Here is a 25,646-nt window from a genome sequence, read left to right on the forward strand (position 1 = left end):
ATATCTAAATGAAGAAGATGTAAAAGAAGTAATAAAAACATTGAAGAACAAGAAAGCAGCAGGACCTGATAATATATATAATGAACATATACAAGATGTGAAAGAGGCTCTCCAACATGTATGGATAAAATTATTCAACAAATGCCTGGAACTTGGAAGAATTCCGATGCAATGGAGACTCTCGATAATAAAAGTTCTCTACAAAGGTAGACAAGACCCAACGAACGCAAACAAGTACAGAGGCATTTTGTTGTTGTGGTCTTCAGTCCTGAGACTAGTTTGACGCAGCTCTCCATGCTACTCTATCCTGTGCAAGCTTCTTCATCTCCCAGTACTTACTGCAACCTTCATCCTTCTGAATCTGCTTAGTGTATTCATCTCTTGGTCTCCCTCTATGATTTTTACCCTCCACACTGCCCTCTAATGCTAAATTTGCGATCCCTTGACACCTCAGAACATGTCCTACCAATCGGTACCTTCTTCTTGTCAAGTTGTGCCACAAACTCCTCTTCCCCCCAATTCTGTTCAATACCTCTTCATTAGTTATGTGATCTACCCATCTAATCTTCAGCATTCTTCTGTAGCACCACATTTCGAAAGCTTCTATTCTCCTCTTGTCTGAACTATTTATCGTCCATGTTTCACTTCCATACATGGCTACACTCCATACAAATACTTTCAGAAACTACTTCCTGACACTTAAATCTATACTTGATGTTAACAAATTTCTCTTCTTCACAAACGCTACAGAGGCATAGCCCTAGAAAATAATCAGTTCATGATGCTTTCAAAGATAATTACACAAAACATCAAAGCCTGTGTGGACGGTCACCTCCCAGATGGGCTTCGATCTGGAAGATCAACACTTACAGCAGTTAGGCTTCTTCTAAACAACATCGATGAAGCACTACAAATGAAACAAATTTTCTACACAGTGTTCATAGACTTTACAAAAGCCTTTGACCTACAGGAAAAAGATCCCACAGTCCGAAAACTGGAAAACACAATGGGAGAAGATAGCGTATGGGCAAGAATAATCAAGTCAGTCCTCGAATACAACTTAATCACGATATCAGACAACCTCTCTTTTTCGAACCTCATTTTGCAATCGAATGGAGTCTTACAGAGTGACCCAATGAGCCCTTTCTTGAACATTTTTGTCACTGAAGAAGTACTGTGAATTTGAGAAAATGTAGATGATGTGTACATATATGCATATGCTGACGACATAGCCGTACGATCAACAGATACATAGAAGCTGCAGAAAATCATAAGAGGAAAAAGATAAATGGTGCAGTGAACACAAACTACACATAAAAATAACAAAGACCGAAATGGTGCTTTTCCGAAAAGGAGGCAAAACACCCAAGAAAGTGGAAATCAACATTGGAGAACAAAAAATAAGGATCTCATTAAATACCTAGGGGTGACACTGCAACCAACAGCCAAATGCTTCACAAAACATACAACAGAGCGCGCAGCCCAAGCAATAATAGCAATACAAGACATCAAAAGCATCCGTCTACTCAGTCTAGAAACGGCCATGAAATTATTCAGTGCAAAAATCTTGCCAATCCTGACCTACGGGATGGAGGTTATACGGGACCACCTCACAGAAAAAAATCTAGAAACACTAGAAAAGATAAAATCGACATCTAAAAAGAGCACTGGGTCTCTCAATGACAACAAGATCTAGACTAGTGAACCTGCTAGTGAGAGATATTTCTAATCAAAGATATCAAACATCGATCTATGATGCCACATACCAAGGGTTCCAGAAATCAACTGAAGGTCATGGAGGATAGACGAGATAAAGTATGGCCGGAGTTCTATGGCACTGAAGCAATGATGAACCACTCGTGGACAGCACCAAACTTCGAACTGCGACATATTGTAACTAGATTATCTACTCATGGCTTTCATCATCTAATTTGCAAAAACAAAAATTATTATGACCCAACCACAACATGTGTGTTAGAAATGTGTAACGAAGCCTGTGAACGATATCACATAGAACTGTGCAGTAAAAGAGTGAACTCTATAAATGAATGTACAAAAACGTAAAATGTTAAGCAAAGTAACTGTATATGGCTAGTTGACTGCAATTTATTAAATAAACAGAGTGGTGTCCTTACTCAGTATTTTGTTTTTCTGATCTTTTTCATATTAACAGTAGTAAATAATTCTTGTCCACTCTGGATGTGCAAAACATTTTAACAGTAACAATTCACAATGTCTTAGCTGCAACTGGTTGCTTTTATAGACAATTTTTCCATGAAGGCATTTCAAGATGCTTGGCATCCCATCTTCAGATGTTGTAATTTATTTATATTTCATGAACATTATTTCATTACTAATGTTGTTGCAGAATTTTGCAATAGAAGTTTGTAAGAGAGCTATTGTAAACTGCCGTAAGCAAAAAAACATTGTTCACAACACACAAATAAATGTAAACATCTGAAGTGGGTTGAACATAAATTCAATACACTCACAAAATCATGTGTTTTGAGGAATAATTTGTTGGCTTGGTGTGTCAGGAAACAGGTGCCATTCATATTGGTGTGTTACCCCATACACATTAGTGTTATGGACACTATAGTTATGACTTAATGAGCAAGGAGCATTGCTGTTGCCTCACATGACAAGATGGTCTGCAAATGTAAGTAAGTACATGAATCAGGCTCATGGCTCATTGAAGGTTGCCCAGCCCTGGTCTAAAATTTTGATTATATCTAAAAGTGCTATAAAATTTGGTTGCTTTTTCCCAGTCTAACGTGTGAGTAATAGGTTCAATATTGCCTTGTATGTTCCTACGTTTCTGTGGAACTCAAAGCAATCTTTCTGAGGTCATTTTTACTTCTTTCTTCTATTCTTTTTTGAGTAATTCATATTAGTATTTTGCAACCAATAGCTATTAAACTGTTCGTTTGGTAATATTCACACCTGTTGGCAAGTGGCTTTTTTTTTTTTTAAATTGAGTTTATTACAATATCCCAAACACCTTAATCTCAGGATATGGCGTATCATCCTTGAGCACTAACCAAAAACGTCCTTGATCGCAGATGTAATTCCAGCCACTGTATTTGTTTGTTTGTATTCTATGCATGTCTACACCACTCATCCAATTACATTGAAATTTTGGTGAATTGTTCTGCTCACAGTCAAGAAGGTTTCTGTTGGGAGTAGGAACCACATACCATACATAGGGTGAGGGTGAAAGGAGGGTAATATTCAAGTGTAACTCAGGGACATCTGGAGTAATTTCAGTCAAAATTTATATATACATGTGTAAGCTTTATATAAAAATATTGTCTTAGTACGAGAAAATTGAATATACTGATTTCAAAAACTTTCTCCTCATGCAGCATGTACTTTAGATATCATATTCTCATACATTATGAATGTTGCATGATATGAAGTGCAATGTTCGACTTGGAATAGCCACAAAAATATATTGCTGCTCTACTCAGAAGAAAATAACTGTTTGAAATTACCAATACAGTTCCCTGAATACCTGTCAATCCTGGCTACACACTGTTTGTTCAAGAATGCAAGGTGAGATCTGCCCTGAAATAAAAGTGACTTACCTCTTGCTCAGCACGCTGTTTTTCTGTCTGATGTTCTCGGAAGCCAATGTATATCAGCAGATCATCAGCTAAATATAAATAATCTACTCTAAATTGTTTTGTTTGACAGAAACAATCAGTGACTTCGTGTGGCGTCAGACGCAAAATCTTCACAACCTTACTATGAATCATGGAGATATCCTGTACTCTAAAGAAACTCGTTTGTTAAGAAATGAAAATCTTATTATTGTTAGAATCTTCTTATGCTGTGCTGTCATTTTGACAATTACAAAATTCTCTCGTTACAAAAATTAGAGACATCACAATCAATTGCATAACTGTGATGTAATGAAAAGCAGAGAGAACAAATTAACACTAATGAAGAAAGTTCTTAGTTATCTGAGGGACTGAGTTTTCCTACAATTAATAGTTCTGACAAACATTTCATTTTTGTGCATGCCTTCGTTTCTTAAAATTCCTCCAAAATCTTCTCCATCAACTGAGAGAATGAGAAAGTATTATAAATGAGTTTTTATCTCTGTAATATAGTATTCCAGATAATTTTTTGCACGTTCACAGAAAACAGATTTCTTTTTCAAAAAAACTCAGCTGCTTGTTACTGTGCTTCAGATAAGAATGCCCCAATGTTGCACAGCTGACTACATAATTAAACACAGAGTCAAGGATCTACTCACTCAATGCGCTCATTCTTCTTCCTCACAGTACAGTAATAGTGAATTATCTACAATAGTTGAAAAAATATGAGAACCTTACATCTGAAACATTATCTGCATAAAAATATTTTGGAGGTAATATAACCCAACCAACAATATAGGCAGATTTGGACGCTGGAAAACTTGATATGCAAAAATATCCACTAATGACCTATATTAGTATCAAATCCATAGTTTTCGGTATTACTAGATTTCTTGGTGACAGTCACAATGGTGTTCCACTCTTGAACTGGGAGTGGGAAGGGTTGCAAAGATCGGGATATATCTTTTTATCTCTGACGGAATTTCTATCAAAATCAGCTGTCTCCAGAAATTTACTGTTACAGTAACACAGCCCTAGCACCCTTTGGCTGAGGGTTTGGGCTGAAACTACAAGCCATAAACGTGTAATTCAGGAATTCCCAGAGCATTTTGAACCAAATTTGATATATAAGTGACTCATTATTTCCATAAAAATACCGTGAGAGTGAAATGCCCCTACTATCACTGGGGATGGGGGTGACAAAGAGATGCCGGCATGGTAGCTCAGCGTATTCGGTCAGAGGTTTAGCTGCCCTCTGTAATAAAAAAACTGAGTTAACCGATGAACAACGAACTTAAACGGATGTCTTACGATGTCCGCCCCGAGCAGATGCAACGAACAAAGGCGAATAACATGAGATTTAAAAAAAAAAAAAAAAAAAAAAAAAAAAGAGAGAGAGAGAGAGAGAGAGAGAAGATACAACTTCTAGAAATGTTCAAAAACGACCTAAAGCTGACTTCAAATACAGTATAAAGTGCAATGCACCTCTCATTTTCGTTGTTTAACAGACTATCGTTGGGCCTCAGTGGCCTATTTTTATTGTCTTATCTATTAGTAACTAAACATTTTATTTTAATGAAATTCCAAGACTTTTCCTAATTAGTCGTGTTAGTCATAATTTTGGAAAATAATTACAAAAAATTTACCAACAGCTTTGCGTTAAAGTGATGGTTCACATTTCCTCCCATATGAGCCTCGCAAGCCTGTGTAGTTAGAAGCAATTTTTAAACAACCAGATGTCTGTCTGGAAGCATCTGTTTCATCATTTGCTAATCTTGACTTGAGTTATTCTTTCAATTTTCAACAGTCCTCCTTGTGATAAGCATAAACACTTGTCTGTTCTACAAACTGAAAATTTGGAGAGAAGACTATAAGACGAGAAGATAAGGACTGCTGGAGCAGTCTTCTGATTCCAAAAACCACCCAGTGTGTCTGAATTTTCCGGGTGATGATAATGAGCTGGACGTCGCTGAAAACTCAAAACAACACAAAGATCATAATGAAGAACCCCTTTTCAAAGAAGGAGCAGAACAATCTGGCACTAATTCTGTTATTGTTTTCGCGTAATGCCAATGAAATAGGTGCTACAGCCCCTCAATCTGGAATTTCTGGTTGACGGAACAAAAAGGTTGTATTGAAATAAGACCATGGACCTACAAGATATTCGATTGGGAAAGGTGATAATGCTGAGTCTGGTTTCAAGTTGTTCTTTCGTGTAACCCTCATTGAGAATATATGTATGTCGTCCAGCAAGGAAAGTCAAATTGTTTACAAGGACTGCATGAATATAATTTACATTAAATGACAAATTCTGACCCTAACTGGTGTTTACAACTCAAGAAATAACAATATCAGTTAGCCTTGGAGTGCGGAAAATGGTTGGCCACTATTCAGTTGCCGGCCGATGTGGCCGAGCGGTTCTAGGCGCTCCAGTCTGGAACCGCGTGAACGCTACGGTCGCAGGTTCGAATCCTGCCTCGGGCATGGATGTGTGTGATGTCCTTAGGTTAGGTTTAAGTAGTTCTAAGTTATAGGGGACTGATGACCTCAGATGTTAAGTCCCATAGTGCTCAGAGCCATTTGAACCATTTTGAACCATTCAGTTAAATTATGTCTCGCAACGACTTCCATGCTATCCTGAGGGTGTTGTGCTTTGGCAGTGCAGCAGCCCAATGTGAACATAGGTCGAGTGGCAATCAGAGAAGTTTTTGAGATGTGGGAAACTACCCTCTGAGGGATGCCTGTATTCCATGGTACCATTGCTCAACTCACATTGCTTCATCCATACTGGAGATGACAGTGATTGCTCAGCGCGCGTGCCCACACACACACATACACACACACACTCTCTCTCTCTCTCTCTCTCTCTCTCTCTCTCTCTCTCTACCTCTCTCTTTACACTAGGACATCCCAATACAATAATAATACTGATGACCATTTGGAAAACAGTTCAAAGGAATAACAATTGCCAAATCAAGTTGCCTTAATTTACTGCAAGATTTGACGCTGTTATTTTGCTTATTAGCACAAATGAACTTTAAAACTTGTGATTCTTAATTTTTTCACACTTATGCCAACACCTTCTTACGGTTCTCACTGTTGAGAGCTCTAGATTCCTATTCTGCATAAAGGCAATTAGACTTCAATGGAAATTAATTAATATTTTACCTGTTGTCTCATTGTCATTTTCTTCTAGGTACAAAACATCCAGTTAAGCTCTACTCTTTGCTGGTGCTAAAGCTTTAGCACTACAGAATTTCATTTAAATCATGATCTGCATATTTGTGATTAATTAACAAAAATTTTTTACAGTCACCTTGTCTATATGAACAGTGACACATGCTTCTTCACAATAAAAATGTGTTGCATAGTGCCGGAACACACAGATGCACCCATCTACTATCATAATGAGAAAGCCAGAGAGCAATATATTTATCTGTAAAAATCTTCATTTGTTCTAGAAAGAAAAAAAGCTGAATGAGACATTTTTAAACATCACTAAAAATAATTAAAATCACATCTGAAGGCTACTCCACTCATAACTTTGCTTAACATCATCGTACAATTGAAAAGTTTCACTGCCTGACTGGAAGAGAAATGCCATGGTTGCTTGTTCCTATAGCATATAAAAAGAGTCCAAAACATTGTGCTATTAACGCTTTTTGTGTGAAAAGTGAATGGTTATGTATGAATGCATTTTCTTCTATGAAGAATCCAAATTCAGCAGCTGAGCTACTAACATGGTCTCCCTGTTTATGTGCACAACACATGACCAGCACTTCCAGTGGCTGGTGAGTTGCTGTCCGACCTCATACTGTTGTTAGCAATAATATTTTGTAGAGATAAACTGCAATGAACTCTTCAAGGAGTTTGGAATTCTTACACTTACAATCCAGAAAATTTACTATTTAAGGGCATTTATGGCAAATGACAAAACTATATTTCAAACAAGCTTTGACAATGCCCATACCAAGAATGCAAAATATAAAAAGAGTCTTCTTATTTGTTCTCTGTTATTATGAAACAAAATTAAATACTTCAGTCTGATGCAAGAACTTTTAACAGTTCGTCCTCACATAACTGGAAATCTTCAGAAATGAAAAGTTTAACTAAGAGAATATTTTATTAGCTGTTTCCTGCATGGATCATGTGTATTTGAGATTTGAAAGACCATTAGTTATACCAAACATTATGGCCTAAGATTCCAATCACCATATAGTGCATGGCATTCACTTCTCCTAGTAATCAGTACATTCTCATGATTTTTATGTGTGCGATAGATGAGCAGCATATTGCTGTAGCAACCAAAGCAGATACTTTCTTTTAAGTAAATGTTTCACTTACATAAGCAGCCAATTTGCAGTCTTTTAGAGCAGAAATAGTGTTCGACGAGGCCTCAGTATGAGATATAAGCTCCCAGTCATCAGTGAAAACTGTTGATGAAGCTTCCAGAAAAAGGCAGACCCCTGTGGCAATATAGATTTTTTATTGTTACACACCCTTACCTCAGGAAACAGGCCAAGGAAAGGGAAAGCCTACTTTACAGCACATGCAAGTAAAGAAAAATTTTGACACTGTTACCTGGAATGCACTCTTTGACATTCTTATGGGAGCACTGAGTTACCTACAACTTGCATAGCAAGAATCAAAGATCAAAAACACAGGCAGTAGTTGAGAAGTGAGTGAGACATCACTGCAGCACAATTCAGCTCAGTTTCCCGAACGTTTTCAGGTTCGTATTTGCGACAATTTGCAATTGTTAGGAACGTGTCGGTAGGTTTACAAATAAGACACGCTTTCCATTTGAAAATGTGATTACGTGCTGCACATTTACATAACTGAATTTTTTCTTTATTTTTTAAACTTTTAATCCACAACAAATTTTGATAAATGGAACCTAGCCACATATGTACTATCTATTTAGAAAGGTACCCATCGAGTAAAAGGAATCAATAATTAAAAATAATTTCAATTTCTTTAATAAAATTTTCATCATCTGCCAGCACCTTTAATTCCTAATTTGTCCATGCTGAGAAGGCCCAAGGGATGTTGACATGACACAGTGCCATTCTGTGCCTTGCAGTGTCATGGGTGTGGTATGTACAGGCGTGTAATCAGCACACCACTTTCCAGGTCATTTTGCAAATTTTCCAGACTATGTGGCAGCTATTACTCAGTCAAGTAGCTCCTCAGTTGGCAACACAAGGCAGAATGCACCTCGCACCATTGCTCCCACCGAGAAAAAAATACCTGGCAGTACTAGGAATCAAACCCAGATCCTCCGGGTGGCATCCATCTGTGCGGACCTTCAGCCATGGAGGTGGATTTAAATCACACGAGAGCCCATCAGATATTTTTATGGGGTATACTTTGCTTCTTTTTGTGCAAGATTACAGTTAAATTGTGGATAGTGGTCACTGTTTTTGTTCCCACAGTTATTTATACAAATGATGCCATTATTTCCAATTTATGCCTCATTCTTCACATCAAACTACACGAGAGACTGAATTTACTGCTCATGTTGTTAGCGGGACGAATTATTTAAAACATTGTGAAATGAAGTTTGAGAATGGGCATCAGATGTTACTGTTACAGCATGTTTCTGTGCAATGAATATTTTGTGTTTGTATATAAAATTGCCCAGAGAATTACTACGTACGGTATCAGTGAATGGAAGTATTTGAAGTAAGCTAATTTTCTAATGTTTTCACCACCAAAATCAACAATTACAGCAAATTTTTCTGAATTTATGTATTTGAGAAGCTCCGTAATATGTTATTTCTGTAATATTTTATTTCCAATCCAAGTACTGATCAGTAAGCTCCCTGACGGATTTTGAAAGTACGTTTTAGATGTTCCCTTACCTCGGTCGTATTGTTATTGATAACAGAATACCTTGCCTCAGATAGAATTGAATCAACTATATTTGTCCCAAGTCATGTTGGAAAGCATCTACCAAGAACAATAATATTTTTAATGCATTTATTGCTTCCTCTATTGTTACAGATCAGTCAGGCTCGATTACGATGCTTGCGTCATCAGCGAAGATAACTGCTTCTTCTTATCAATGTAAGGCAAATCACATTTATATAATAGCAAAAACAGGACTGGTCCCAGAAATGAATCCTGTGGAACACCAGAAGTAATTTGTCCCCATTATCCCCGAGACTGTACATTTTATGTAACACAACCCTTCGCTTTCTCTCTGTTATATAAGGAGGAAATCAATTACTCGTCGTACCTCGAAAGCCATAAAATATGTTTCCCCAAAAGAATGGTAGGATTTACAGTCAAATACCTGAGATAGATCGTAAAAAATCCCATTAAGTGAAATCGTGTCATTCAGATATATCACTGAAACGGTAAAGCACGTGTTCGAGTGGGGAGGCCGGTCTGGAATCCAAATAGTAACTGAATCAGACCCTCATATTTGCAGATATGCTCAACCAATTTTAAATACATTGCCTGACAAAAAAGAGTGAAGCATTCCATAGATGAGGAGGAAACAAAACGGAAAAAAAAAAAAAAAAAACTTCAGAGACTGGGAGGATATGTGATGCTTTATTGTTTGCAAAACTGTGACAAATTTACAAGGGATTTGACAGTATGAGCAAAGTTATCAATACGACACTCCACCCCCTCTCTCATGAAGTTATGTACCGAATCAGTTCGTTACGGCACCATAAACCCATTGCACCTTCTCCTGGGGCAAACTAGCACACGACTGTCGAAACTGGTTTCCGATATCCCAGTTACTGGCACGGGGACAGCCAGTCCCACACGTTCTGTGGGGGGCAGTTCTGTAGATGTCTCTGTGACATCGAAGTACTCCCACGGCCAGTCAGTTCGTAGACACTTGGCTCGTGTGGATGAGCTTTCTCCTGACAGAAAAATGGCACTTCGACACTGTCACATGAAAGGTAATAGTGTTGTCCATTCTTCGTTGTCTCTGCACTGCTCCAGATGCAGCCATTTGTGTTCTGCCTTTGCACAAAATGGTAATTTCCTAGTGCAACTGCTGCTAGTCTCAGCAAAATTGTGCAGGACGATGCAGAATGTTGTGGGGAGTCCGATATTCGTTTTCGGATGGCAGGCGCAGATGTGAAGGAGACGTACTCGGTGCATAATACAGCAATCGTACCTCATAATCTTCAGACGAGTTCGCCAGAACCTCGACAGAGTATACGCTCAGCTTAATGTTCCCATGCCGTATGGCATCGGGCCACTATCACATCTGAGTGCGCCACAAATCTAGATACTGCACGATGCAACCAACCACCCGACCGACCAACTGGAGACCCACCCTTTCCAAACTCTGCCAGGTACTGGTAACACTGTCTCACATGAGTATGTGGCACCTTCGTGTCCTACACAGTGATCAGTCAACATCTGATTCTGTCCACACGACTTATAGAGATACTGTAGGCATGCTAACAACATGCAACATGAACAACACTAAGGCACCCTGGCGGCTTTTCCACCTGTTACAGGGAATTCCAGCTATAATCATTTACACAACTTCCAGTGATGTTTAGACATTCAACTATCTTCTGGGTGTGCCCTTTCTTTTTTCAGGCAGTTTCCAACACTTGAGAAAGAAGTCAGTACTGAAACAGGTGATAGGTATTAATATACGTCCTACTGCAGGGACCGATGACCTCACTGTTTGGTTCCCTCCCCAAAACCGACCAATCCTACTCCATTTGTTAAAGAGGAGCCTAATGACAGCATAGTTTGTCTGGGTGGATACCTTGCAATTGAAGAAAGTAGCTGTATCAGAATAAATTTTTAATATTTTGAATACACTGTTTTTACATTTAAGAGAATTAATTATTTTCCTGATTTCCCTGGAAAAAGTAAGAATGATCTGAAATTCACTATTGTCACATATACTGCAGTACTAACTGTAATGATTAATTAATTTATTTACAGTGTAGGAAAAGATAGATTGCTAATTACTGTAAAGGAGAGACAATGAGTTGCACACAGGCACAATTCAGTGACACTTAAACATAAGCTTCCAGACAGCCTTTCGGAAAAAGAAACACACATCATTCATTCACATGAGAAGAGTGCGTACTTCTCTTTCTTTTTCTGACAGAGGCTGTGGCCAAAAGCTTATGTGTAAGCATCATCTTTTAATTGTGTCTGTCTGCAACTTAACTTGTCATCTTCACGGTTAGTAGCAATCTGCGTTTTCCTACATTGTCGATATTCCAACCTGGAATTTCCACAGTTTGATTTGTTTATTGGACACGCGTGATCTGATATGACACAGTGTGCTACTGATGTCAGACAAAACACTACTGTAATATTTACAATGGGTGTATTATGGTTTACATACAATACACAACAACATGTTTATATAAGGTTTGTATTTACATTACATTGATACTTGTTCCACAGATCATGAATCAACTTCTTGTAGTTATTTGGGACATGTTAGTTTAACAAAAGTTTTATAAAACAGTTACTACTTCATATCTAAAAATTTATCTGTTGGCATAATTCACCCCTTTCTGTGCCAAAGTCAGATTCAACCCAGAACTGAATAGTTTGTGCATTACATGAAAATCATAACCAGTATATTTACTGTTGTAGGTACTCTTTTTACCGAGTAAACACAGACTTGAAAGGAGCTTACTCAGCAGCTGAAAATCCGTATGGAATGGTCTGTTTTGACAGAGTTGCACGTAACACATGCAAGCCCGAGTTTGTTCTAGTGTTATGTTAGTGAATTTCATTGTTTTTCATAAGTCAAATTCAGCTGGCACTAGATTGTTTTTTAAGAACTTCACAATCTCAAGTATGTATACGCAAGGAAGGGTTAGGATCTCCAGCGTCTTGAAAACAGGTTTTCAAGAGTCTCTAATCTTACTTCCATTAGTGATCCTCATGGCCCTCTTTTGGATTCTAAAAGTACTAAAAGCAGCTTGAGACTCTCCCCGGAAGACACACCATATCTTAGGTGAGACTGTTACAAGCACGCACTGCCTAGAAACTAATAAGTGCATTCTGAGCATACATACAAACACTGTGCATAGCAGCCAGTATTTGTTCTAATGTTTATCTGATCAGTATGTTTATTCCATTTCAGGTTATCTTGTAACTACAGACCCAGGAATTTGAATTCAGAGTTACTTTCTAATGGTTGGTTATTTACTGTCACAGGTGCTTAAGTGTGGTTTGTATTTTGTGTGCCGTGGAAGTTCCTTGAAACTTTCTTTTCTATGTTCTTCATTAGTCAAGTTCACAGCTTTCTGTACTGGCTGTGTGTTGCCCCTTTTGAGAAGTGCAGTTGTGTTATCTGCAAAAATAATCATTCTGTGACAATTAACATTCAGGTTCAAGTCATTGATGTACTGGAGGAAAAACAGAAGCCCCAGTACTGTGCTCTGAGGCATGCCTTGATTACTACCAGACAGTCTCTTAGTTACTGAACAGAGTTGTTTGTTGGTGTACTTCATGCTCACCTGTGAGTGATTACTTAGGAATGATGCACTGATTCCATACTGTTCAATTTTTATCAGTAATATTTTGTGACCACTGTGTCAAAAGCCATTGCCAGATCAAGAAATATTCGTGTAGTGGGTTGTTATGTGTCTAATAGATCTGATATAGTATCAATGCATTCATATACAGCAGTTTCTTTAGGTTTGTTGTTTCTAAACCCATACTGAGATGTACTCAGTATTCTTCTTTTGTAAATGAAGCCCTTTTTTTATTTTATTTTTTTCCAAATATATTAGAGAAGCAGCATTGTTAACTCTCAATCACACGGATCCAGGTTCAGTTCATGCTCATGCCAGAGATATTTCTCCACTCATCATCATTGACATACCAGTTGCCGAAGTGGCATCAACTAAAAATACTTGCACCGGGCAGCCATACTTCCCAGAAGGGAACTCGTGCATAGTCAACACTGCCAAAAGCATTTTCTACAATTATAAATTCTGGCCTGCCTTTTTGAAACCTTTCTTGTAAGGCAAGCTGCAGAGTAAGTGTTACTTCACAGATTCTTATATATCTCCAGAACCCAAACTGATCTTCCTCCGCACAGCACTGTACCAGTATTCCATCATTCTGTCGATAATTCATGTTTGTATTTTGCAACCATTACTTTTTACTCTTGTGGTTCATTAATATTCACACTAGTTAGCATCCTTTTTTTTTTTGTATTGATACTATTATACTGTTTCTGAAGTCTGAGGCTATTCTGCCCATTTTATGTAACCTACATATCAAGTGGAACGGTTTCAACATCGTTGGATTTCCCAGTTTCTTAATAATTCTGAAGGAATGTCACCTTCTGCAAGTGCCTTGCTTAGACGTAGATCTTACAGCATTCAGTCCAATTCTTACTCAACTACATTTTTCACCTCATCTTCAATTTGTCGAGTATAATGTGACATTTAAAGTTAAGGGGGAAGCTTTCAAATCTTCTTATTACGTAATTTCCCCCCCCCCCCCACCACCACCACCACCACCACCACCCAGGCCTAGCACTCCCATCCGAGAGATTATGCACTACTGAGAGGTCAACAGAAACCACTCCATGCTGGCATTGACTCTAACCTGTGACAAAATCATGTTGTATGTGGCATCATATGTAGGGGTGCATTTGGAACTTGGCTAGTGAGAAGAGAGCATTTTGAAGCAAGTATGTCACTTGAGGTGGTGCTCAGTTATAGTAGATGTTGATTTCAGGAAAGTTGTTGAGTGTGCTGTTAACTGTAAAAGGTCGATGTGTGGTTTGGTTGGGTGACTGACCCAACAGTGAAGTTTGACAGCCATATGCACACAGAGGATATGCATTATATGCTAAGAACCACAACTTTTTTCAGAAGTAAAATCCAAAATGTGGAAAGGTTATGAAAATGGGAAAGTGGTGCTCTCTAGCAACAGTGATGTTTCTACAGGGTGCTTTCATGACGACTCTTTGCCAGGATCAACTTGGCATGGAACCTGGAAATAAAATTTTAGGCAGGCAACCAAAGATATCATTTACTTGCCTTTTATTTTTGGTACCACTCGTCTACATAGCTTTGTGCCCTTGAGAGAGGTGTCAATGTTTGTTCATTTACTGATCAGTTGGGAAGGGAAAGTGGGAAGGTTTACATACTTAAACATGTTTTTTTTTTTTTTTTTTTTTTTTTTTTTTTTTTTTTTAAATCTGTGTGATGTTTGAGTTTGAAAAATTAGTGTTGATCAGTGTGAGAGTATTTTTTCCTTTTTTACATGGGATTTTTGGAGGGGGGGGGGGTTAATGGGGGCAGTTGTCAGTTGTGTGGGTGAATATTTTTTGTCTCTGGTTTGTGTATTAAGTGGTGCTTTCCTTTTTAGCTTTTGTTTTCTGCTAGTCTAATTTTTTTGTACATTTGTGTTTTTTGATGGATCAGTAAATTGAAGTTAATAATCTAAGTGCATATTGGTATGTTATTTGGTTTCTTTGTGATTTCTTTTTCTTTAAAAAAAATACTGTGAAGTTCATACGAAAAATGCACATAACAATACAAGTCGAAAGTTGTAAATAACTATGATTCAGATATCATTGTACTGTGGCTGGGGGGGGGGGGGGGATTGTGGAGTTCATTTTAACTATATACATATCTTTTCACTTTTCCCACCTTGTGTGCATCAATCAACTCTCAAAACTTCAAGAACAGTTAAATTTGTAAACCAGTCAAATGGAAACACAAAATGTGATTATGCTGCCATTTGTATACACATGGCACCTTTCGTAGCTAAGCATTGGATAATGACTGTGAAACAATGGAAAAGTGTTATTGAAAATAACAGCCCAAATGGAAAAGTGCTGCATTCATTTGGCTGTATACATTAACTGCATTTGCCAATAGCTGTAGAATAACCCCTTCCCATGCAGATATTGCTGTTTTGTATTTAGCTGGTATTGTGGAGTTTTGTTTAACTATATAGGTTAATTGAAGATTATGATACCAATTTTGTGGTGTTTATTGAAGGATTTGTGGATTTTTGTTTAATTTTTCATTTGTTTAGTCTGGTTTGTCTCAGCCCAAACCCAAAATCTTGTGGGGTTTCTCAATAGCCAGATATTGGTTTTTAGATTGTTTTAAATATATTTTTATGACAAAATTATTGTTGTTGTATGACTATTATCATCACATAAGTGAGGAAATGTTTGACCTGCGACATCATCAAAATCCAATATGGCAGAATGGCAAAGCCAACACCCAGTATCGAACACTTTGGTATTTCCCCATTGACAGTGAGTGACTTCTGCTCTCAAACTGCTACATTATATGTTAAACTATGGGCTTCTGATTATAAATTCACAATTACTCTGCTAGCTACCATGTTCACAATTCTGGTTTTTTTCTGCCAATGTCTGTGTCTTGAGGACTACAGTTTAAACATTTACACAACAATGATCACAGCCAAGTGTGCATAAGTTGAACAAACTTACATTGCAGCCATAGCATCTAAAACTATTATTAATGACAAATAACATTCACTATGAAACTTCCTGGCAGTTCCTCTGCTCCAAAGTGAAAGATTGATTTTGGAAACAAATGCATTGCTTTTAACAAAAATTGACTTGAATGTGAAAAACTAACAACAGGTGGATGGTAAACATTATCAATATTAAATCTACAGTAATACAATGCTTGGGGTAAACCTGAACTGGAAGAAGAAGTTAATTACAGTTAAGCACATGGTTGACAATAGTGTCATTAAATACGGAGCACTACTTAGGCTGGACTTCAAGTATGGAGGAAAAAAATGCACGTGGTTTGTTGAATACATTACCTCAGCAGTCACCAAAAGTGGTTTCAGAAAATAACAGTGTGTTTATACATAATTATTCAACTACAACAACAACAAAAGTGCACTTAAGGGTCGGCAGCTTTCATGTTGCATGTTGCAGCTTGGTAACTGCTTGCACGGTGAAAGTAAATGTGATGAATGATGAGCCGGATGACTACACAAGATGGCAGAACAAGTAAGATAATAGTGTGAGGTGAATGTTGTCATGATGCGCAGTGTATGAAGTTACATGATGCACAATGGAATATAGTGTGCTGAACATTGACATATGAAACAGAGCATTTCCAGTTTTCCCCAGTCACACTTGTTACCTTCACCAACTCCCAACCAAACTGGAACACTTCAACCTAATCTTAAACATGGCTTCAACTGCGTAAATCTGAAGGGGTTGAAAAAAATCAGCAAACCAATCACAAATCAAAGATTTATTAGCCCTTGACCCATGTTTTGATATTTCTAAAAATATCTTCTTCAGAAAGAGTAGGCCCTTAAAAATGTTTATAACCAGTTACAAAAATTATTTTTACAAACATAACAAAATATTAATAGAAAGATATTTGTGAGGTAAGCACACTCACTTGTAACGTCACATGGTGGCGTTAGCATACTTCATATTGAATGCTCACTGGTGAATGACCACAGGTAGAGGTTCCTGCCAACACAAAATTATAACACAAGTCACAGGATAAAATATTTGCATATATTAAGTGTACATCATGACATATAGAGGCCAACTGTTATGAATATACAAGCTCACGTGCCCAGGAAGAATTGGGCCATGGAGGGAGCTAAATACGTGCGTGTAGGAACTGCGCCTTCCTTGTGTTAAACAACTGCATTTTACATTAAAGTAAGCATGAAATTTCCTCTATAAGGGTACAAAAATGTAATAGTTTAGCTGGTGTGCATTACATATAAAACTACAAATACATTTGCTGACAGTAACACCGTACATAAATTCAGCAGGCAGTAGGTAGAGTTCTATTTACAAATGCATGATGAAATTAGAGCAAATATAAGTTAAACACTGTCACTCAAAAGAAAAATGAAAAAGCTTACTGCTTAACTCTACAGAAGCTTAAGTGACAAGGAAAATCGAAAAGCAGTGGGCGCTGTATACATGCACTTAAATACTGCCTCTTGCTGGTGTTAAGTAGCATAATTTTACATTAAAGCAATATAACAATGTCTTATAGAAGGCCTGTAATAAATGCAAAAATTTTACAGATATACATTAAATATAAAATTGCCTGTAAAACATTTATGCAACAAAGTGATACTGCATGTACTTCTGGTACCAAGAAGGGTGGAGGACAGAATACAATGGATAAAGTTACATCACAACATAAAAATCAGAACCTTCTGCTTAAATGTACTAATACCATTTTTGGAATAACATCTGTAGAAACATGTATTGATAAAGCCACAAAATATGAAACTTTGTGACATGAAATTACAAATTGTATTCTATTGTATTGTTTCTAGGTCCCCAGTTCCACGACGGAGAGGCTTCGCCTCCACCGTAGCCCGCAGTGGTACACAACCCCACAACAGGCTACAACAGTCCATTCACCCCACCACAGCCCCACACCGAACCCAGAGTTATTGTGCGGTCCCCCCCCCCCCCCTCGGGAATGTCTCAAACCAGACAAGTGTAACCCCAATGTTTGTGTGGTAGAGTAATTATGGTGTATGCGTACTGGGCCGTCAAAGCGCAACTGTGGCGGAATAAGGGGAACCCGCCTGCATTCGCTGAGGCAGATGGAAAACCGCCTTAAAAACCATCGACAGACTGGCCAGCACACTGGACCTCGACACTAATCCGCTGGAAAGCAGTGCGTTAGACCACAGGCTAACCATGCAGGCAAATCACACATACACAATGGCAGAGTCACTTTTGATATTCATCATAAGACAATCTACTCTGATAATATTATTCCATCAGATTCTTTCACCCATTCAGCAATAAATCATGCTTCCACAACACCAGAAAGAAATTAATTTGATTAAAACTACTGCTAGCAATAATGGTTATAAACAAGACATGGCTGACCAGATACTTAGCAATGAAAGGGCAAACAAAAAATTTTCAACACTAAATGACAACAAATTGAAGAGTGATGAGGAGGGAAATGGTAAGTTTATTTCGATACCATTTTAGGTAATGTGTCCTACAGGACTGCCCGTCTTCTGTCTGTGAAATATGGATGTAAAATTACCTTCTATACGAACAATAGTTTGAAGAAAAATTTAGTACAAACATTCACATATTCAGGCGTCTGTAAAACCTTCCGTAAAGACTGCCATATTGGTAGAGCTATTAAAGCCAGATATAAAAAAGGAGCACTTGTTGGGTAAGAAATGGGGAAGTGTGCATAGTTCTTGATTTGCTCATTTCATACCATGCACTGAAAGAAATAAAAGACACCGTAATTTTATGTAAGGAAATAAAAGGCTAAAAATTTTATTTACTATAAGAACTTGAAATATATAAACATCTTGCTAATAGAGACAGAAACATTCTGAATGATCAGTTGCAACTTAAGAGTACTCACTTCCTTGATGGATTTAAATCACTGCTCATGGTCACATAAGTGTTTACCAATCTCCACTAATATTGGTGAATGTGCCATTTTCCTCAAAATATTGTTTCTCTAGTGTTAAGATACTGACTTTCATATCACTAAGTACCATTTGGTGCGAAAATTACTTAACTATCAATTTAATACGTCACTGTTGCAAAATACTAACACGAATTCTTTACAAACAAATGGAAAAACCGGTAGCTGACCTCAGGGAAGATCAGTTTGGATTCTGTAGAAATGTTCGAACATGTGAGGCAATACTGACCCTACGACTTATCTTAGAAGATAGGGTAAGGAAAGGCAAGCCTACATTTTCAGCATTTGTAGACTTAGAAAAAGCTTTTGACAATATTGACTGGAATACTCTTTTACAAATTCTGAATGTAGCAGGTGTAAAATATAGAAAGCGAAAGGCTATTTACAATTTGTACAGAACCCAGATGGCAGTTATAAGAGTCGAGGGACATGAAAGGGAAGAAGGCGTTGGGAAGGGAGTGAGAGAGGGTTATAGCCTATCTCTGATGTTATTCGATCAGTATACTGGGCAAGCAGTTAAGGAAACAAATAAAAAATTTGGAGAAAATCCATGGAGAAGAAATAAAAACTTTGAGGTTTGCCGATGACACTGTAATTCTGTCAGAGACAGAAAAGGACCTGGAAGAGCAGCTGAACGGAATGGACAGTGTCTTGAAAGGAGTCCAAATTAAATCAGATGATGATGAGGGAATTAGATTAAGAAATGAGACACTTAAAGTAGTAAATGAATTTTGCTATTTAAAGTAGTAAATGAGCTTTGCTGTTTGGGAAGAAAAATGACTGATGATAGTCGAAGTAGAGAGGATGTAAAATGTAGACTGGCAATGGCAAGATAAGCATTTCTGAAGAAGAGAAATTTGTTCACATCGAGTATAGATTTAAGTGTCAGGAAGTCTTTTCTGAAAGTGTTTGTACAGAGTGTAGCCACATATGGAAGTGAAACATGGACAATAAACAGTGTAGACAAGAAGACAATAGAAGCTTTCGAAATGTGGTGCTAAAGAAGAATGCTGAAGATTGGATGAGTAGATCATGTAACTAATGAGGAAGTACTGAATAGAATTGGGGAGAAGAGGAATTTGTGGCACAACTTGACTAGAAGAAAGGATCATTTACTAGGACAGGAAGAATGCTGAAGATTGGATGAGTAGATCATGTAACTAATGAGGAAGTACTGAATAGAATTGGGGAGAAGAGGAATTTGTGGCACAACTTGACTAGAAGAAAGGATCATTTACTAGGAGACATTCTGAGGCATCAAGGGATCACCAATTTAGTACTGAAGGGAAGCATGGAGGGTAAAAATCGTAGAGGGAGACCAAGAGATGAATACATGAAGCAGAGTCATAAGGATGTAGGTTGCAGTAGTTATGCGGAGATGAAGAGGCCTGCACAGGAGAGAGTAGCATGGAGAGCTGCATCAAACCAGTCTCTGGACTAAAGACCAGAACAACAAAAACCACCTCTAAAATTATTGCATTTATTAGTGGCCTTCTATAAGAGATCGTAAAACAAAATCATGAACATGGCTGCGAAACAGCCATTGTGTAATTCAGAATAGATTGAAAAATCAGCCAACCAGTTGCAAATAAAGGTGTATTATCCATTGACCATGATTTTGATATTTGTAATAATATCTTCTTCAGAATTATTGGTCTTATTAGATCACATGATGCAATAGGCACCATAAGATAAAACATTTTTGTAAGTTACATGTACCTTATGTCAGACACTAAGGCCAACTGCTACCTACGCAAATATTTTATCTTGTGACACATGTTGCATCAGGTGATGTAATAAGGACAACACTTCCGAAGAAGATATTCTTACAAATATTGAAACCTTGGTAAAGGAATAATAAACCTTTATTTGCAAATGGTTGGCTGATTTTCCAATCTATTATTAGAGATTGTCATATTGCTTTAATGTACAATTACATTACTTAACACCAGCGAGACAAAGTGCTTACACGCATGTATATAGCACCCGCTGCTTTCCCATTTTCCTTACTGCCTAAGCTTCCATGGTGTTAAGCAGAAGTTTTTTCTTTTTAGTTACATTGTTCAGCTTATATTTGCTCTGCTTTCCTCATGCATTTGTAACAGTGATCTTTTGTAAATAGAACTCTATCTTCTGTGTGCTGAATTTATGTAAAGTATTACTGTCAGCAAATGTATTAGTAATTTTATATGTATCGTATACCAGTAAATCTTTTACATTTTTAGTAGCCTTGTAGAGGAAATTTCATACTTACTTTAATGTAAAATGCTGTCACTTAACATAATCAAGGCGCAGTTCTTACATGCATGTATTTATTGCCCTCTGCAGCCCAATTTTTCCTGGACACGAGAGCCTGTATATTCATAACAGCTGGCCTCTATCTAAGGCATGATGTAAATATATGCAAATATTTTATCCTGTGACTCCTGTTATAATTTTTTGTCAGAAAGAGCCTCTACCTGTGGCCATTTATCAGTGAGCATTCATTCTGAATTATGCTAAATGTAATATGGCTGCTATCTAAAGCAAAGGCATGGGATAATTCTTGTTTTTTTCAATTTTATACATGACAAGAGCCGCTCAATGTCACCCATTCTAGTGTACTATCATGTGATGTAAGATGTGAGTACGTTTACCTCACAAATATTTTGGTATGTTCATAAAAATAGTTTTTGCAACTGTTATATACATTTTTAGGGCCTACTCCTTCTGAAGAAGATATTTTTAGAAATATCGAAACTTAGGTCAAGGGCTAGTAAACCTTTGTTTTGCAACTGGTTGGCTGATTTTTTACTCTTCACTTCAATCTAACCTGTATCTCGGGCTACAGTACTGATCAGTTCATCACCACAACCGATTTACCAACACCCACATTCATTGGCTACACCAACTTACAGCTGAACTATAATGTTAAAATACGAAAAACTATCCCAAGAAATCCTGTCATATTCCAAGAAACAAAAAATACAAGAAAACTATAATAATCACAATAATAATTTTCAGTTTTGCATTATCCATGTTAAAAACATAATTAATCAATTCGTATCTTCTGCCAAATCAAGTCATTAGATTTAGCAATTCTCACTAGCTACTGTATACTATCACCCACTTCGCCACGACCAACAGAAATGAATTGCCAAAAGCAGCACACACCGGAAGAGCCACCTACACTGTAAGTGCACTTGAACCACAGTAACAATGGAGATTCCTGGGCAAAATAATGCGTAAAACAATGGAAGCCAATGATTCACATATAGTGGACTGATGTGTGGAACATAGAAATGCGCAACAGAAAACAGCATTCACATCAGCTTTCGAGTTCGATGCATTTGGGTGCTTTCGTGTGTGAATGTGTGTAATTTTACTAGAAGAGGAGCAAGTGCTCGAAAGCTACTGTGAGTATTCTTTTCTGGCATCCGTTTCTGTGTTCCACACATCAGTCCCCTATAGGTGCTGGTTACCTTTATCTTATTTTACAGATTATTCAGCTAGGGATTCAATCTGCAGTGTCTCTATAACAGGGATTCTTTTTTCTCGCTTCAAGCTGGAGTTTGTGTGAGGCACTGTCATTGGCTTCATCAGTCACTATGCTCCTGAAAACCACTGTGAAAGACCTTCCACATGCATGAAGGAATTAAATGTGCTAGGGTAAATCAAGATACACGAGACCTAATAACCATGTTTTACATACTAGGTTCTGTGCAGCTCGCATGAAGCTCAGGAACAAAAGGCAATTATAAGAACAATGAAACACGCATGCAGCAGAAATCCAAATAACCTCACCCCTTCCCTGCATTTGTATACTGGAAGTAGTGGCGTATGTCAAAAAATGTATACTAACGAAAGAAAACTTTTTTGCTTAAAATAAAATTGCCCATGTTCAGAGTACCAGGTCAGACAGTGACGTACGAGTCAGTCATTAAAAATCGACATTGTGTAAAACGCCTCAAATCTAGAAGCATATGACTTGGGAGTCCAAATGCTATCCACAGGATTCAACCAGGATGCAGAGTGGAAATGTGAGTGGCAAGCTACAAGAACCCGAAATAATGAACTTGTAGACAATCCAACTGTTCCAGGCTTCCACCAACCAAGGGAGGTGTGGGTGCAGTTAAACAGATATCAGACTGAAGAGGGTAGGTGCAAATACAACATGCACAAATGGGGCTTTTCAAATGACAGTGTGTGTGACTGTGGTGACACCTAAACAATGAGCTACATTGTGAATGAAAGTTCAATCAGACACTTCCCTGGTGGCATTGAGACGCTCCATTAAGCATCCCACGAGGCACTCCGCTGGATCGAGTCCATCAACATCAGAGTGTAGTCTGGGCCATTTCAAGACTTGTGTACTGTATATAATTTCACATGTTCATTTTTATATATATTTCTTTGTTTTGCTAAATGTGTGTTACTGTAATTGATGCATATAATAATAATAATAAATTGTGTGAAAAAGGTGTATATCATACAGGAACAAAATTACACAGCAGATAACCCAGATATATAAAATCTCTTTCTGAGGTACATACCTTTACAAAATATGACTTTGTACATACTGCAAAACTGCTTTCATTCTATCTCCAAGTGTCTCATGTGTGAAAACATGTGACTTTTTAATTTATAAACAAATTGTAAATGTACAGTATGCCTATGTACTAAGATTTTTAACTATTCATTAAATGAACTCAATCTGCTATTAAAAACTATTAAATGTAAGTTTTAAAATCAATAAGTAAAAAGATTTTGTTCAATATCTTGTGTGTGGTATACAAACAAGTTTTACATATGAGATTCATATGGGCAAAAAAATAATATAGCTAAAAAAAGTTAACTTCAGCTGCACAGATTTTTTAACTATGTCTGACAGGAAACTAGCCACACACCCATCAATGTCCTGTAGTATATGTCTGAAAGACTGTTTATACAACATACTTACTGTGTGTTGCTGTAGTGAGCATGTGGTATGAAACTGATCCAGCACACTAAAATTTATGAGAACAATGGACATTTCATGCACCCAGTGTGAACTTTCAATCATCAAAATTATGTTCCTGGCTAATAACCATCGTTTCAAACAGCCTACACTGAAAACATCACTGTACAACAAAACACTGGCACACTAAAACCTATAATGGAAATGAAGAAATTTGTAGATTTTTCATGTCACCACATGACAGCTAGTGAAAATGTATACAAATGAGATTATCTGACACTAATCACACATACATTTTGAGACCTTTAATTTTGATCTACCAGAAACATGAAGTTTTGGCAATTATAAAATTTATTTTGTACAAAAGTCACCTATTTTATTCATTTAAAAAAAAAAGGAAAAAAAATGTCTGCTTCCCTCCATATTCTTCTTAATCCAACACAGATATAGAGTCTCAGGGATGTTATTCCTGTTTGTCAAAGTCTTTAATAAATGCATTATTGGAGACTGGACTACAAGACAGTTACACGTGCACATTAATCAGATCAACAGATGTTATTAGTTGTAGGATTATATTTCATGGACACTGATGCAGACCTTCTGTTAAGACTGAAACCTTTTGCAAAAACACAGCATGAAACATAATTGGAAAAAGCCAGCTTCATATCTTGCAAAACTGGTTACAACAGAAACATGTATACTGTTGTGGGAAATGATCTTGAAAATCTAAAGAACTGCATGATTTGGGTAAACTGTGTAACTGAAATGTTTGGTTGGGGTAAATGGAGGGGGAGGGTTTGTGGCAGATGGTACCAAACTGGTTGGTCATCAAGCACTAACTGAAATGTCTAGTTCACAATATAAACCAGTGCTGCAAATAATATAAACGCTGTATATGTACTGAATATACTCAAAATTGACAGTACATTCTGAAGATCAAAAGTTCATGCATGTTTTTTTTTATATACTATACGTGTGTGTGTGGAATTTTATGTATAAAACACAGTCCACTGGCAACTGGCATATAATCGTAATTTTAATCACAACGCCATATGTAGTAAATAATACATAATAAAAGCAGTCTTTGTTTATTCGCACGTGGATTGGCAATTCTAGCCTGCGTTGAGAAAGCTTATAACTGATTAAATCATGATACCCGTAAACTCAAAAATACTGGCTCGGTTCGAAAATGTAAGTAATAAAAAACTAATGGGCGTTAGCTATTACGTAAATCGTTTAATATTTGTACAAGAAATTCATCATTCACTTAACTTAGTCTTCATTTCAACAAAAGCGTGTTGCGCCCCCAACATTTACCTTGCTCCTCAGACACGAAATTCTAACTCGGAAGTATCAAAATAATAGGGTAAATATCTTCCAAGCAGCATCAGAATCTTCACTACGGAATTGTAAATTATTCAGTCTTCGCGAACGTGCGGAATTTTCGTATCCGGAACATCAGCTGAGCCAGAGACCTGAAACAGACGGCTATACACTCAAGAGGTCAATATAAATATTTACATATAGCATACTAAACAACAAACAATGCAAACACATCACAAGTAATTGATGGCTATCAACATGCGTGCTATATCTTCCGAAAGTCAAACCGCCGTGCTAATGTAATTTCTTTCCGATTGACGTCTTTGTCATATGGCATTAGGCGAATCAGCGCAGGCG

At 37.3% G+C, this 25,646-nt stretch overlaps 1 long non-coding RNA gene across 1 annotated transcript; it reads right to left on the minus strand.

The window, feature by feature from the left end:
• Positions 1-16,898: 16,898 nt before the first annotated feature.
• On the minus strand, positions 16,899-25,570 carry LOC126215335 (uncharacterized). Its single transcript, XR_007542122.1, has 3 exons — positions 25,284-25,570; positions 18,671-18,817; positions 16,899-17,061 (listed from the first exon to the last, which is right to left on the minus strand). It is a non-coding gene; the product is annotated as an uncharacterized LOC126215335 (long non-coding RNA).
• Positions 25,571-25,646: the final 76 nt, after the last annotated feature.

Source organism: Schistocerca nitens, chromosome 12, assembly GCF_023898315.1.
Source record: "Schistocerca nitens isolate TAMUIC-IGC-003100 chromosome 12, iqSchNite1.1, whole genome shotgun sequence".
NCBI classification, from domain to species: Eukaryota; Metazoa; Arthropoda; class Insecta; order Orthoptera; family Acrididae; genus Schistocerca; species Schistocerca nitens.